General features: G+C 40.7%; 2 pseudogenes; one reads left to right on the top strand and one right to left on the bottom strand.

Moving 5' to 3' along the window:
* Positions 1–5,125: 5,125 nt before the first annotated feature.
* Positions 5,126–5,244, top strand: LOC111743353 (annotated as a pseudogene).
* Positions 5,245–12,078: 6,834 nt separating this feature from the next.
* Positions 12,079–12,197, bottom strand: LOC111742999 (annotated as a pseudogene).
* Positions 12,198–12,545: the final 348 nt, after the last annotated feature.

Genomic DNA, 12,545 nt, shown 5'->3' with positions numbered 1-12,545 from the left:
ACTTCTCACCACACTTAGCAAATACTCAACACTCCTGCCTTGGTAAGCAAAGCCCCACTGAGCTATACTTGCTTTCCCTCTGACCCCCATACTGTCCAGTATGGTAGCCACTAGCCACATGCGGCTCATGTGATTGAAAAACTGACTTTATTTTATTTACATTAACTTAAACAGCCACATGTAGCTAGTGGTTACCGTAGTATACAGCACAGATGTAGAACATTTCCATCGTCACAAAGTTCTACCAGACAGCGCTGCACTGGCCTGATCTCTGGCTATGTCCTCCTTGCTTACTGGACTTCACCATCACTGGGCGACCTTCTGCTCCTCGCCCACATCAAGCTCCTTCTCTTCTGAGGGTTTTTGCACGGACTGACTCCTCTCTGTCTGGATTTTGTTGCCCATTGATCTTCATATGACAGCCTTGTGACAACTTCAATGTCACTGCCTCAGAAAGACCTTCCCTTTCCATCCAAATGAAAGTCTCCCTGTTGTGTTATCCTCAAAGTATTTCTGGCTAAGTAAAAATATTTTCTATATGGATTGTTTTTTTTGTTTATTGCTTATACCCACATTTTGGCATGTTATTTCCCCAAAGGCAGGAACCTTGACTCTCTGGTGTAGGTGGAGGATTTAAGCTTGAAGAGGCAAAATTTCTATTTCTCTGAATAAGAGAGCAGGAAGAGAGCACAGGTGTTTTTCTTGGAAGGAGAAAAGATGAATCAAAGATTATACCTCATGATCTCTATTTTCCTTAAAAAATAAGAGGCAAGGTTGTCTGCCAAATGTGAGCCTGCTGGGGATAAAGTAATTTGAAAATAAGGAAAATGTAGTAAAGAACTGCTGAAAAGGCTTTAACGAGCTACAGCTAAGGGGCCACTGAGCATCGCTGAGGACCCCAAAGGGATTTGTGGTACAATCTGCAGTGTGATTTTTCCTCCAATAAAAGGAGCAGCTTATCACAAATCTGCTTATCAAATTTAATTCTTATAACAACCTCTGAGATGTGTGCTAAAGTATCCTCTCTTTACAGGTAACTTAACTGAAAAGCTGAAGAGGTTAAACGACCTAACTAAGACCAGGAAGCTAATAACTGGAGGAGCTAAAATCTGAACTCTGGCATTCAGAAGCCAGAGCCAGAGCTCTTAGCCACATCTCCGTAGTGCCTCCCTCCTTAATAGAGTCATGCAAAGTAGGCATTTCATTAAAAATGTGAAAATTGTATCCATTGTGGGCTCCAGAATTTCCCATTCCTTCCAAAATGGCAAACCAGGCATAAGAAACAAGACGGATAGATAATAGCATTGCATAAGTTTGCATAAATCAAAATTTTTGCATACAAATAATACACATTATACAAGAATGCATACAAAAAGATAGACATTAAATACTTTAGAACAGTTTCATATGGGGAAATTAGGAATAAATAGGGAATAGATAAATAAAACAAGAGAAGGACATATAATGATAATGTGCCATGAACTGAGAAATATAATTTGATACTCTGCACCTGAGGTCAGGTAAACCTAGGACTGCCCAGCCCAGCTTTCCAGACTTGAGGACCAGGGACAGATGCTTCCCTCCCCACAGAGGTCTCCTGGCGTTCTAACCTCTCAGGGCTTGGGGTGGAATGAGGAAGATTCAAATTGATACAGAACTACTTACAAATATTTTTTAAACTTTTTTTTTACTATTACTAGCATTTGTTACTTAAAAATATGAATACTTATCAACATTAGGTGACGCAAAGAATGGACTTTCAAATCAAAGCCCTACAAATGAAAATACTGTATACTTTGGTGGTTCCCAGCCTTGGAAATGCCTCTCAAATACACTTCCATGTGCTAAGAATCCATAGCTCAGTGGAATGGCCCAAGGATCTGAAGTGTGTGTGTGTGTGTGTGTGTGTGTGCGTGTGTGTTTTAAAAGCAACCCCTAGATAATTTCCATGCTTGGGAAGCATTGCACTGCCATTCAATAAGTACTAATTCTCCAGTCACACATAGAAGGGAGAAACATTTCAGGCATGGACAATGATGATGCAGCTGGAAAGTCCCAGTAGGTTCTGGAAAAAGTTGTCTACTAGGGCTCAGGTTTGTGAAGCAGATGTGATGGGTCAGACTCTAGAGGTCCTAGGCAGCACTTCACCTCCCTCTGGAGACAACAGGGGTGAGCACAGGTTTTTAAACTGGAGGTGGGCATAATCAGGCGTAGCGGTTGGAAGGGTAACTCTAGCATCCACAGAGAGTGGACTGCAGGGTTGGGGGACTGGTGCACCCACAAAGTAAAAATGGAAGAGGAAAGGCAGCAGTGTGGACTTCCTGCCTAACAGATAATGGAGATTCAAGATGATTCCCACGATTTGAAAGGTGGCCCTAGAAACATTAAGTCCCCTGCTTCCTTTGCAAATTGTACATAGATAAGATCAGAAGGAGCCAGGAAGCTGAGCCACCCTAGAAATAAATCAACCTCTTCCGTTTTTAAGTCCTATAAACCAGAATGTTTATGTTTAAATTGTGTTTATTTTATCCTGACTTTCTCCCTAGGGTAGAAGCCTGGGAGAATAACTATTGCAGTTTATTTATTCCAGATACGAATGCTGTGTACAAGCAGCTCAGCTTACTTGCTGTCTTAAGCTTGATAATCTAATTTAGGCTTCTGGTTCCCTGGGCCTGTCTGGTCCCAGTGTAATTGCTTAGCAAATCTGCCAGCACTTTAAGCCTTAAATCAGCCTGGTAAATATCATGGACCTACCAGAGTACATTGTTTGTCATTCTGGTTTTGAGCATCTACATCTTTTATGTCTCAGTACCCTCTCTCTTCTACCCAGATCATTTCTTCTCATTCACCTTGTTAGACTCTCCTTTTTTCTCTGCTTCAGTCTTGCTGGATGATTATAAAAGCAAGAGTTATGAATTCTTGTATGAAGCACTGTTCTAATAAGCATGTTACAGTTCAGTTCAGAGTTTTCCACAGTGGCAGCTGAGGAAGTCTCGCTGAGAAGCTGTGCAACGGATCAACGAAGAGATGATGAGAATGTAGACAAGGGCGTGTCAGGAAATGAAAAAAAGGGAAGAGCCCAACGAATTCACATGGAGATTGCAAATAAATTTATTGAGGGGAGAGACAAAAGATATTTGAAAGATTAGGGATCACTATTTAGGAAAGAAAATGTAACAAAATGTTAAAAAATAATCACTGGGAGCAGAGATATGGGTAAAGCAGATATTTCCACCCAATTCTACTATGGTAGAAATAGGCAACATCTCTAAAAACTTGAAAATATTTTAAAAGAAACAACTTCTTACAGTAGCAATCCAGCCTTTGTCAACTTCCGTAAAGAATTTCATCCCCTTGAGTGACACACAGCAGACTCCAGATAAATTGCTCCAGTCTTGTGTTTAGGATCCCAAACTGCCTGGACTCCCCTGCTGAGACATCTACCTTCTTGTTCCTTCCTTGCATCCCTTATGGTATCCAAATACTGCCCATCTTCCATTCATACCTTCAAGTTTGTTCATAATTGAACTGCTCTTAGAAACTTTACACGATACTATATCATGCTAACTCATTTTGAGAGTTTACCATGTGCTGAATAAAAGCACCAAGTACATTACAGGACTTTTCTTAATAACCGCAATTTATAATCACAAGTTAGGGAGATAGGCTGTTCTCCTCTCTGGTTCAACAAGCTGGGACCATGTCTGTGGGTTAATATTTGGCAAAAGTATAAACCCACTATTAGAGAGGGCTTTGAACAGTCATGGAGTCTGGGTGCTTTTTTTTTAAGCATAAATTGTGTAAGAATCTTGTTAGATTACTAAGTCTACAGAATTTAGAACAGGTGACCTTGATTTATAAATGTAAGGGGAAAAAAGTCTTTCAAATATCAGATAGGATCTGAATTTTTAAAGAATATAGTCACAAATTTTGCTATTATTGCAGGTTAACAAGAAAACACGAGTCCCCTAAAGGAATTTAAGTGACTTAACAATCACAGAAGAGGCAAAAGTATAAGCTAACTAGGAAATCAAGGACAGGACTTTTGGAAAATGCACCAAATGATCAAAATGGTGTGAATTTCAGGCCTCTTCCTAGATTTCCTATAGCTCACTTTATACATCTCCCAAATGACAATAACAGGACAAAGCAGCAGAGTATTAATTTACATTATATACATGAAATACAAAGTCCAAGGTTTACTAATGAGAGAAAGAAAGTGAAATCAATGAGGGTCGATATCATTAGCGTTAACATCAGACTCACAGAACTTTGTCTAAATCTAGCATAGTTTTTTTGCTACATTTTATTTAAAAGGTTTTGACTTATGCATTCCTTTCCCCATCTAAGTTATGGATTCTCACAGGTATATACTGTGTTCTATTTGATATTTGTATCCCTAGCGACTGATGGTATACTTAGCACAGAAAAGACACTCAACACATATTTGATAAAGAAATATGGTTGTTTTCTCAACAAAATGATAACAAAGGAAGCTCTCAACTAGAAAAAAAAAATTCATTGATAAGAATCATCACCTTAGAGGCTTAAAAAATTGGGAGTCTTACACTGTGTTCCTGTCCCTTTAAACAGAGCGTGACCATCCTAGGATCCTACAACATTTGGCTTGTAAGATCTAGCTACAGGGAAAAATTATTCCAAGAAATTTCCTGGTGCACTTCCCACTTACACTGTACTTGCTTCTCCTGTGCCATGTCCCAGTGGCTCTCCAGACTCAGGGCTCAGTACCTCTGACTTTGATTGACACTTTAGGTTTGATGACTGACAAAATTTCCCCTCTGGATCATGAAAGCCTCTGCTTCTCATCTGGCTCTTATCCCTGCTGGCTCCCAATGACTGATTTTACTAGGCTTCAGAAATATCCAGGGTAATCAAATCAATCCTCAGAGTATTAAGTGAAAACGGCAATGAATACAATATGATTTGAACTAAGAGAGACACCTGTCATCACTTGGGTAAATGACACTCTTCAGAGGTCTGTCTGTTCATGGAAATCACCGAGGAAATCTAAAACTATTCACTCCTGGTTCCCACCCCCATAGATGCCAGTGTGCTTGGTGTTGGGTGAGGTCTGGGCACCGTAACTTTATAAAAGCTCTAGGCAGTCTATGGCCATGCTACCCTGAACAAGCCTGATCCCCTCTGATCTTGGAAGCTAAGCAGGGTAGAGCCTGGTTAGTACTTGGATGGGAGACCACCTAGGAAGACTGGGTGCCGTAGGCATAAAAAGTTTTTTAAAAAGTAAGGGATTGTAAGCTGACAAAATCCTTTCAATCTGTGAGGTCAACCAAGGGTTGCCTCACCTAAAAAAAAAAAAAAAAGCTCTAGATGATTCCTATGTAAAGTATTGAAATCTCTGCTTTACACTGAAAACCGAACTGGTGTCATTTACTTTTCCCACATTGTCATTTAGAACAGACGTTACTAAATGAAAGTGAAACAACGTCTTAGCTTTGTGTTCTATTCTCTCGTCTGAGTGTACCAAAATATCCATGTAAATATTACTAGATGGAGGTAGGCTGGCTTAGCTAACATGTTAAAAATAACCTTGCAAATAAAATGAGATAGGTTTCAAATTTATTAAAACAAAAAAACTCCTAAATGTTAATGCCATAAGATTGATTCTTCTGTCTAAAGTGAGAACCAGGGGTAAATGTTCTCCCTGCTTCCCATGTTAGCTGAAGACCGCCACTGCCCAGCCACTCTGGACGTGGGTCAGTACCCCTGCACCCCACAGAATGAAGATGGGTTGGTATTCTCTGACGGGTCTCTCCCACTTGCAGTGTTAAGGGTGGAAAATTTTCAAGTGAGCCAACTAGCTAAGTCAGCTACAGGGAAGAAATATCTTTAGATACCAGAAGTTGTCCTACTTGCTTGTGTGTGGTTTAGGAAGTGTATTGTATAAGATATGAAGATGGCCAATGTCTGCTCCCGTAATCCATTTACTTGTTAATTAAGGGTGTTGTTCCAGGCAAAGATATGCTAACAGGCAACTTCCACTTCTGTAATCTGCTTGCTTGTTCAGGAGACCACTAGGATATGGTCTTGAGCTTTATCAGCTGTCTCCTCTGAAAGCTCTGGGCTGATCTCCTCTAGCCCTGCGTGGTAGAGAGTCAGTTGCCGGCCGGCTAATAAAGGCTCATAATTAATCTCAATTGGCTCCGTGGGTCTCAGAATCGTTCGCGCCATAACAGCAGGACATCTGCACCAGCATTGGCTGTTTTTAGAAATGCTTGTCTGGAGAGATATGGGTCTTAGGTCTTAAATAGAGGGGACAAATGCCAGCCCTTGGGTCTGATTCATGCCTAAAATATGCCTCAGCTGTTCTTTAAATAGCTGACGGGAAGCCCCTTCCAAATGCAACAGCTAAGGAATAGCGCAGACTCAGCTTCTGTTTCTAAGGCTCCAGATATAAGGGCACGGCCTAGCCCTGTGTGCTGCATTTTAACTCCTGTTCGTTCCTCTCTCTGGATCATAGGGGCCAGCTTATACTTGGTGCCAAAAGTCAATCTTCAGTTTCTGAGAGAAAAAATGTTTGTGTGTGCCGGGGGGAGAAGGGGGAAGAGGTGTATTAAATTGAAAAGAATGATTAACAAAGCTGTGAGAATTATACTATGTGCAGTTTAAAAAAGCCGTGTAAAGTTAAGCAGGGTCGGGCCTGGTTAATATTTGGATGGGAGACAACCTAAGAAGACCAAGTGCTATAGGCATAAAAAATAAAAATAAATAAATAAATAAATAAGGGATCGTAAGCTGACAAGTTCCTTGCAATCTGCGAGGTCAAGCAAGAGTTGCCTCACCTAAAAAAAAAAAATTAAAAAAAAACTAAAAAAATAGAAATAATTTTAAAAAGCTGTGCATTGCGTATTTGTCTTCTTTCATTAAGCCCATATTTATAGTTCTCGTCAGACACGCCTCAGAATGCTCCCACTAAGATAGTCCTGGTCTGAGGCCTGTCTCAGGACAGAGCTGGGAGAAGAGTGGTCACTAACTGTTCACAGCTTGTATTATCTCTGACATGAGTTTCCAAAGGGGTTCTTCCACAGCCCGGTTTGTATAGCCCCTCGAGAGTGTGGTAGTCATTTAGGAAAATTCTTGGCTCTTTTCCATGGACACATTTGGACAGATGTTGCAATTGCCTGTCTACTTGCTGGTGGAAGAGAGAGGGGGTAGGACATCCGTTATTGGCTGGAGCTACAATTTGAATAGAATCAGAGATAAGCAAAAAGTAGGCAGGCAGAGAAGTCTGACATATTCTCTATTGACAGGATATGTCATGGAAGAGCAAGAGAAACCTCACAGCAGGGCTTTCGTACATTCAGGAGAGAGCATAAATAGCAGACTCCTCCTATCTTAAACGACAGGCTCCAGCCTGCCTTGTCTGTGCAGATAGCGATGAACTGGTCTCCTTGGCAACGGAGGCATGCCTGCTCAGCAGGGCTACCAGGCAGGCATCTGATCTGCAAGCCAGGAAGGAGAGCTACTGCTTCTGCCTCTCTCATGTCAGCCATCCAGATATCGTCCTCCACTCCTCACGGCGGTCACCTACTGCCGTTAGGTCACACTCCATAATTAAATAAAATCCCCTCCACTCCAAATTCTGAGGGACTGTAACCTCTATAAAGATAGCCAGTGAGCAATTTTAATTCACAGTTCCTTAATCTCCTTTGCTGCATTGCATTTCAATCTCCTCATCCAAAGAGACTATCCCGGATCTTAATATCCTGAAAATGCTCCAACTCAGAAATTCTAAACTCCAATGGTCTATTCTCAGATCACCTTCTATACTTCCTGCTCTCTCTACCTTCATATCCACTGTATCCGTTCACAAAAAATCTCTAATTCCTTGAGCTGTTCTTTTATTATGGTCTAACAGGACCCTCTTGGTCTCTCTTCTTCCACTATGCAGCCTAGGCTCCTTTGTTTTAAATTACTATCTCACCAGAAATATCTAAATCACGACCAATGCTGTAATCTACCTTGTCTGGTATCGCTGCTGCACAAAGTGATACCCAATTATTTTGCAGTTTCCAACCTCAGCTGAGCCCTGAGCACTGTTTATCAATATTTCTATTAGTTTTTGACTACTTCATTATTCTATCTCCTCAATGACTCTTTGAGAGGAAGTTATCCACAAAACTTTCAGTTCTTCACTTCACTTCTTGTTTTATCCATCATCAGCAGCACAATCAATGATGCCCTGCCTCATTTTACTCATACTATTAACTTGTTCTCCAGCTCTGCCCAAGTCTCAGTGGGCAAGGTCTCAGTCGGGCCCCTCACCACCACTGAGGGCCTTGCCCTGTTCCCTCTGGAAGCGGCTTCCTCAATCCTCCTCTTGTTTTCCTTTACCTTCAACATCTCCCTGTCCACTGGCTCCTCTCTTCATGTCTACAGACCTGCTCGCATTCCTCTCAACCCAATATTCTGTCCCTCGACCCAGCATGCCCCATCTAGGGTTTGACAATCTGTGGCTCATAAGAAGCCCATTTCTATCAAAAAAATGTGATTGGAATACAGCCACGCTCATTTGTTTATACTATCCTCTGCCTGCTTTCACACTGCAACAGTGGAATAGTTGTAATAGAGATCATTGGCCCCTAAAAAGCCAAAAACTTCAGCGCTATGGCTCTTTGCAAAAAAAAAAAAATGGCTGCCGCTCCATAGTCACTCCCTTCTTCCTTCCCTCCTGGTCACTCCTCAACCCACAGCAACTGCTTATTACTTCTGTGCCTTATCACCTTCTTAATCTTCCCTTATTGAAGACACTCAGATGACTCATAATTTATTAATTCAAAAGCAGGGGAAATTTTCTCATTCTTTATTCATTCCTCTGCCACAGTGGACATTTGTCGATCACACCTTTCTTGAAATTCTAGTAAAAGATCCCACATCCAAGTGTCCAGAAGAGCCAAGCAGGCCATGTCCATGAATTAAGAAGGCCACATTAAGATATAAGCATGTGAGGACTCGAAGAGCCTGTTCCCATAGCTAAAGGGCAGCCCCTGCATTTCTGTGGGGGACTCAGGCCCTCTGTAGCCAGATTTCCCAATGCTTCAAGGGAAGCTAGGAACACAGATTTTATGTGACCTCTCTCAACTCTTAAATGTTGGCAATTATTTAAAAAATAATTAAACTTAATAATAACAACATAATAATACATATAACATATAAAATAATATAATAGTAATATAATAATAAAACTTAATAAGACAAAATGAAACTTGTAGTCAATTTGTCCTAGAGGCTGTGGATTAGTCTAGATTCCATGACTGTACTTCCTGGTTCTCTTAGATCTCAGATTTTTTGTTGCTGGAGGTTCTCTGCGAGCCAAACTACCTGGGCCTTCTCAGGTGTTCTTCCTCAGTCCATGGAGCTTTTCTTGCTAAATAGTCTCCTGGTGAAATCCTAAATATACCTTTTACTCTCTAACTTATGCCCCTGCTTCTGGCTCCCATTTCCAATCCCTGCTGGACTGATCCACCTGGAAACCACCCCACAGACACTTCAAAATTCACATCAGCCTTCCACCATCTTCAGCCCCTCCACCATCTTCAGCTCCTCCCCTTTGCCAAACTAACACCTACTCACAACTTAAGACTCGGTTTCCCTCAACCACGCTGCCCTACTCTCCATATTTCCATCAAGATTAAGGCGCTTCTCTCTGTGTCTTCATAATATTTTGGCAACTATACTTCGTACAAAGTATTACAATTATCTGTCTTTGTATCTGTCTTACCCCCCCTAGAGTATGGTCCCTCAGTGGGCAGGGCTGTGTCTCATTAATCTCTGTATTCCCAGCTTCTAGCAGATTGCCAGCATATAGCAGGTTGCTAATAAATGCTGGGAAATTAATACACGAACAAAAAAAATATATTAAAATTAAATTGACAAATTTTCTGTCTATGCAACACTTTTATTAGTGTTATTTTTATTTTATGGTGTCTTTGGTATTACTGTTAACATTTTAGTATTTTATCAGAAAAAAAAATGTAATTTTCCCTTAATTGTGATTTAAAAAAGCATTTGTTTTCATGCTAAAGTCAAATTTCATTATGTCCAGCGATAAAATAGTAAAATGTAATAAATGGAAGTCAATAGACAAAGTAGAATTTGCCAAATAAAAATATACCATTAAGCAAAACACAGGGAAAATGCACCTCTTCTAATAAGTGTGAAATTTCCTGGGGGAATTTTCTACCATACGGAACAGGAAATTTAGTTTCTTGATCTTAAAATCTTATGTGGAATGATAGTTAACAATGAAACAATAAAAGTTTCTCTCAAGCAAATGTAGAACACAGTTGATTCCAGCTTTCTGGAGGGTTCTTATAATGTAGTGCATCATGTATTTCATTTTGTGGCATAATATTAAGACTCCTATGAGCTATATTCGTGGGGAAAAATTGAGGGGAGGGAGCAGGGTGAAAATGTTGAATTACCTTCGGTTTTATATTTGCCCAGGGGTAAGTACCTGGTTCTCCCCATCATTGCGATGTGTAGGTAAAACATTGAGATAGTTTATTTTTCTATCAATAGGTGGCAGTATTGCTTTGGAACAAATAATAACAGATTTGCAGTCATTTTTTCAGATGGCTAGATCTGTTTTCATCTTTATTTCATCCTTAAACTCTAGGCCTCAGAGTGCCCAATACAAATAGCAATGGAGTAAACAAGGCACGAAGATTGTATTTGAAGAAAACGGACAAAGGCTCACCAGTATCACCCCTTCATTCATAGCCTTGCCTTTGGAAGAAATGTACAGATTTCTCTCTCCCAGGAAGGTTTCTTTCCCATCAAGTAAACCTAGAGTGATGATTTAGGCAGAAAAATAGATGCTATGTTGCTTCTCTGAGAACCTCCAGCTTAGGTTACATCCAATTCACTAATTGTAATATTGTGATTAATAAGATATTTGGTCTTCACCTACAGTTCCAGGCTCACAGCTCCAAGAGCTCTGGAATTTCCTCTGTATTTAGAGTGATAAGATATCTCTTTGTTATGTTAATGAGGTCACCCAAGGGTGGGGGTTGTTGTCAGGAGAACCAGCTTTGTGATTAGAGGTTTGAAGCTTTCAGGCCTACCCCACCCCCACCTCCCTGGAGGGGAAACGGCCTGAAGATAGAGTCCAGTTGCTAATAGCCAGTGACTTAGTCAATGGTAACTATGTGATGAAGCCACCATAAAAGCCCAGGAAGACAGCTCCCGACAAGCTTCCAAGCTGAGGAACCAGAACACTTCCATGTAACATGCTCTTCTGAGTTCTGTGAGCCATTCCAACAAATTAACCAAACCCAAGGAGGGATTCGTGGGAACCTCGGAATTACAACCCGTCAACCAGTTGGTCAGAAGCACAGATAACAACCTGGATTTGCAACTGGCATTCTGAGTTGGAGAGGATCACTGGAACCTCCAATCCATACCCGGTTGGTCAGAGGCTGGACTTGCTACTGCAGTCTGAAGCATGTGTTGAGGAGGAGGCAGTCTTGTAGGGCTGAACACTTAACCTGTGGAATGTGATGGTTCCTCCAGGGAGAGTGTCAGAATTGAGCTGAATTCTTAGATACTCTGCTGGCATCAGAGAATTGCTTGTCAGTGTAGGGGAAACACCCGCTACTACTTTGGAATTGGGTCCAAGAACCCTTTTCACTAATCTACTTCCCATCCTGGCAAGAATCTACTCTAAATATGTATTCACCGAAGTCTCTTTTTAAAATTGATTGTTAGGACTAGAGTCAGGAATACCAATTTGTTGATGCTCTCTTAATTATTTTTTGGTTACTTTCATTGAGATATAATTGAGATATAATGTTATATTAGTTTTAGGTATAAAATAAAATTATTCAATATTTGTATACATTATGAAATGTTTTTAAATTTATGCATGTATATGCATCCATGTAACTACTAAACATATAGAACATTTCTAGCACCTCAAAAGATACCCCATACACCCTTAAATTTTTTTTTCTTTTTTTTAGGCGAGGCAACCCTTCGTTTACTTCATAGATTGCAAGGACCTTGTCAGTTTACAATCTCTTTTTTTTTTTTTTTTTATGCCTACAGCACCTGATCTTCCTAGGTGGTCTCCCATCCAAGTACTAACCAGGCCCGACCCTGCTTAGCTTCTGAGATCCGACAAGGATCAGGCTTGTTCAGGGTGGCATGCGGTAGACTTTATGTTAAATTCAGTAAAATATTTTATTTCTCAAACAGTATGCTAAAACAAAAACAAAAAGCTCATGAGGCAGAAGAGTGAGAGAGGCCTGCCTGCTTTATACACTCATCCAGATCTGTGCATAGCTTGAATGGGAACTCTGTGCTAGATGCTTTTTGGAGGGTATGCTCAAACCACAGATGGGATGGAAGATACAAGTGACAGTGGCAGTGGGGAGCAACTGGAACTCTTCTGCAATGGCGGTGGATGTAAAAATAGATACAATCACTTGGGAGAACTGTTTGGTAGTGTCTACATATGTGTGTAGACCCAGCAACTCTAATCCTACATACATGTGCAACAAAAA

Source organism: Pteropus vampyrus, unplaced genomic scaffold (assembly GCF_000151845.1).
Source record: "Pteropus vampyrus isolate Shadow unplaced genomic scaffold, Pvam_2.0 Scaffold4, whole genome shotgun sequence".
Lineage (NCBI taxonomy): Eukaryota > Metazoa > Chordata > Mammalia > Chiroptera > Pteropodidae > Pteropus > Pteropus vampyrus.
Note: the sequence above shows the minus strand (reverse complement) of the source record. Positions and strands in the feature narration are given on the sequence as shown.